The sequence below is a fragment of the Arachis hypogaea genome, chromosome 6, assembly GCF_003086295.3.
Source record: "Arachis hypogaea cultivar Tifrunner chromosome 6, arahy.Tifrunner.gnm2.J5K5, whole genome shotgun sequence".
Lineage (NCBI taxonomy): Eukaryota > Viridiplantae > Streptophyta > Magnoliopsida > Fabales > Fabaceae > Arachis > Arachis hypogaea.
The window spans coordinates 62,854,725-62,859,128 of record NC_092041.1 but is presented as its reverse complement, the minus strand read 5'-3'; the positions used below and the strand labels follow the sequence as shown (position 1 = coordinate 62,859,128).

Sequence of the window (4,404 nt, the reverse complement as noted above, 5' to 3'; positions counted from 1 at the left end):
TTGTTTGCGTTTGGACAACTGATGGTTCATCTTGTTGCTCAGATTAGATAATTTTCTTTTCAAAAAGTTTTCAAAAATTTTTCAAAAATTTTTTATTTGTTTGCGTTTTTCAAAAAATAATTTTCAAAAAAAATCTAAAAAAATTTGTGTTTCTTGTTTGAGTCTTGAGTCAATTTTTAAGTTTGGTGTCAATTGCATGTTTTTAAAATATATGCATTTTTTCGAAAAATTAATGCATTGCATTCTTCATGATCTTAAAGTTGTTCTTGGTAAGTCTTCTTGTTTGATCTTCATATTTTCTTGTTTTGTGTCTTTTATTATTTTTCATATGCATTTTTTAATTCATAGTGTCTAAACATGAAAAATTTCTTAGTTTGGTGTCTTGCATGTTTTTCTTTTCTTGAAAATTTTTCCAAAATAAGTTCTTGATGTTCATTATGACCTTCATAATGTTCTTGGTGTTCATCTTGACATTCATAGTGTTCTTGCATGCATCATTGGTTTTGATCCAAGATTTTCATGTTTTGGGTCATATTTGCGTTTTTCTCTCTCCTCATTAAAAATTCAAAAATAAAAAATATATATATATCTTTTCCTCAATTTACTCATAAATTTCGAAATATTTGGGTTGACTTAGTCAAAAAATTTTAAAATAAGTTGTTTCTTCTTAGTTAAGTCAAGATTTCAATTTTAAAAATCTTATCTTTTCAAAACTTTTTCATTTTTCTTTTGTATTTTTGAAATTTTTTTAAAATTGATTTTCAAAATCTTTTTCTTAATTTTATTTCATAATTTTCAAAAAAAAAAACTTTACTAACAATTAATGTGATTGATTCAAAAATTTGAAGTATGTTACTTTCTTGTTAAGAAAGGTTCAATCTTTAAATTCTAGAATCATATATTTTAGTTTCTTGTTAGGCAAGTAATCAATTTTTATTTTAAAAATCAAATATTTCAAAATTTCCTTTTCAAATCTATCTCAAAATAATTTTTATCATATCTTTTCAATCATATCTTTTCAAACATATATTTTTCAATCATATCTTTTTTCAAAATCAATTTCAAAAAAAAAATATTTTCTAACTCCTTATCTTTTCAAAATTGATTTTCAAATCTTTTTCAACTAACTAATTGACTTTTTTTTGTTTTACTATTTCTTATCTTTTTCAAAACCACCTAACTACTTTCCTCTCTCTAATTTTCGAAAATCACCTCCCTCTTTTCCAAAAATCTTTTTATTTAACTAATTATTTTTTTATTTTAATTTTATTTCGTTTTTAAATTCATATTTTAACTTTAATTTAACATAAAAACAAAAATATTTTTCTTTTATTTTAGTTAATTTTCGAAAACTCTTCTCTCTCATCTTCTTCTATTTATTTATTTATCTACTAGCACTTCTCTTCTACTCAAAATTCGAACCCTCTTCTCCCCTCTACCTGTGTTCGGATTTTCTTCTTGTTTTCTTATACTCACATAAAGGAATCTCTCTATTGTGGTAAAGAGGATCCCTATTATTATTTTTTGTTCCCTTCTTTTTCATATGAACAGGAGCAAGGACAAGAACATTCTTGTTGAAGCAGATCCTAAACCTGAAAGGACTCTGAAGAAGAAACTAAAAGAAGCTAAAATACAACAATCCAGAGAAAACCTTACAGAAATTTTCGAAAAAGAAGAGGAGATGGCAGCCAAAAATAATGACAACAACAATAATGCAAGGAGGATGCTTGGTGATTATACTACACCTACTTCCAATTTTCATGGAAGAAGCATCTCAATCCCTGCCATTAGAGCAAACAATTTTGAGTTGAAACCTCAACTAGTTGCTCTAATGCAACAGAACTGCAAGTTTCATGGAGTTCCATTAGAAGATCCCTATCAGTTTTTAACTGAGTTCTTGCAGATCTGTGATACTATTAAGGCTAATGGAGTAGATCCTGACGTCTACAGGCTCATGCTTTTCCCTTTTACTGTGAGAGACAGAGCTAGAACATGGTTGGACTCACAACCTAAAGATAGCCTCGACTCTAGGGATAAGCTGGTCACGACCTTCTTGTCCAAGTTCTTTCCTCCTCAAAAGTTGAGCAAGCTTAGAGTGGATGTTCAGACCTTCAGGCAAAAAGATGGTGAAACCCTCTATGAAGCTTGGGAAAGATACAAGCAGTTGACCAAAAAGTGTCCTTCTGACATACTTTCAGAGTGGACCATTTTGGATATATTCTATGATGGTCTATCTGAGTTCTCTAAGATGTCACTGGACCATTCTGCAGGTGCATCCATTCACCTAAAGAAAATGCCTGCAGAAGCTCAAGAACTCATTGACATGGTTGCAAATAACCAATTCATGTACACCTCTGAGAGAAATCCTATGAGTAATGGGACGCCTCAGAAGAAGGGAGTTCTTGAAATTGATGCTCTGAATGCCATACTGGCCCAGAACAAAATATTGACCCAACAAGTCAATATGATATCTCAGAGTCTGAATGGATTGCAAAATGCATCCAACAGTACTTAAAAGGCAGCTTCTGCAGAAGAAGCTTATGATCCTGAGATCCCTGCAATGGCAGAGGTAAATTACATGGGTGAACCCTATGGAAACACGTATAATCCCTCATGGAGAAATCATCCAAATTTCTCATGGAAGGATCAGCAAAAGCCTCAACAAGGCTTTAATAATGGTGGAAGAAACAGGTTTAGCAATAGCAAGCCTTTTCCATCATCTTCTCAGCAACAGACAGAGAAGTCTGAGCAGAGCCCCTCTAGCTTAGCAAACATAGTCTCTGATCTATCTAAGGCCACTTTAAGTTTCATGAATGAAATAAGGTCTTCCATTAGAAATTTGGAGGCACAAGTAGGTCAGCTGAGTAAGAAAATCACTGAAATTCCTCCTAGTACTCTCCTAAGCAATACAGAAGAGAATCCAAAAAGAGAGTGCAAGGCCGTTGATATAATCAAAATGGCCGAATCCAAAGAGGAAGGGGAGGATGTGAAGCCCAATGAGGAAGACCTCATGGGACATCCTCCAGACAGAAAAGAGTTCTCTATTGAGGACCTAAAGGAATCTGAGGCTCATATAGAGACCATAGAGATTCCATTAAACTTTCTTCTGCCATTCATGAGCTCTGAGAACTACTCTTCCTCTGAAGAGGATGAAGATGTAACTGAAGAGCAAGTTGCTCAATATCTAAGATCCAACATGAAGCTGAATGCCAAGTTGTTTGGTAACGAGACTTGGGAAGATGAACCTCCCTTCCTCATTAGTGAACTAAATACATGGGTTCAGCAAACTTTACCTCAAAAGAAACAAGATCCTGGTAAATTCTTAATACCATGTACCATAGGCACCATGACCTTTGGGAAGGCTTTGTGTGACCTGGGGTCAGGTATAAATCTTATGCCACTCTCTGTAATAGAGAAACTGGGGATCTTTGAGGTACAAGCTGCAAGAATCTCATTAAAGATGGCAGACAAGTCAATAAAACAAGCTTATGGATTGGTAGAGGACGTGTTAATGAAGGTTAAAGGCCTTTACATCCCTGCTGATTTCATAATCCTAGACACTGGAAAGGATGAGGATGAATGCATCATCCTTGGAAGATCCTTCCTAGCCACAGCAAGAGCTGTGATTGATGTTGACAGAGGAGAGCTAGTCCTTCAATTAAATGGGGACTACCTTGTGTTTAAAGCTCAAGGATCTTCCTCTGCAACCATGGAAAGGAAGCATGAAAAGCTTATCTCAATACAGAGTCAAACAAAGCCCCCACAATCAAACTCTAAATTTGGTGTTGGGAGGCCATAACCAAACTCTAAGTTTGGTGTTGAACTCCCACATTCAAACTCTAGGTTTGGTGTCGGGAGGTCCCAACAATGCTCTGAACATCTGTGAAGTTCCATGAGAGCTTATTGTCAAGCTATTGACATTAAAGAAGCACTTATTGGGAGGCAACCCAATTTTTATTTATCTATATTTCTATTGTTCTTTTATGTTTTATTAGGTTTATGATCATGTGGAGTCACAAAACAATTTCAAAAATTAAAAACAAAATAAAAAACATCAGAAGAAAAAGCGCACCCTGGAGGAAGACCTGTCTGGCCTTTAAACGCCAGAAACAAGCATCTGTCTGGCATTTAACGCCAGAAACAAGCACCAAGCTGGTGTTTAACACCAGAAACAAGTATCAGGCTGGCGTTAAACGCCAGAAACAGGCTACATTTGGGCGTTTAACGCAAGAAACAAGCTGCAGTCTAGCGTTAAACGCTAGGATTGCATACAGAGGGCGTTTTACACGCCTAAAAGGTGCAGGGATGAGAAATCCTTGACACCTCAAGATCTGTGGATCCCACAGCATCACCTCAGGATCTGTGGACCCCACAGGATCACCTCAGGATCTGTGGACCCCACAT

General features: G+C 35.1%; 1 non-coding gene across 1 annotated transcript; it reads right to left on the bottom strand.

Moving 5' to 3' along the window:
* Positions 1–2,086: 2,086 nt before the first annotated feature.
* Positions 2,087–2,190, bottom strand: LOC112699997 (small nucleolar RNA R71). The gene has a single exon (XR_003152925.1). It is a non-coding gene; the product is annotated as a small nucleolar RNA R71 (small nucleolar RNA).
* Between the last annotated feature and the right edge of the window lie 2,214 nt (positions 2,191–4,404).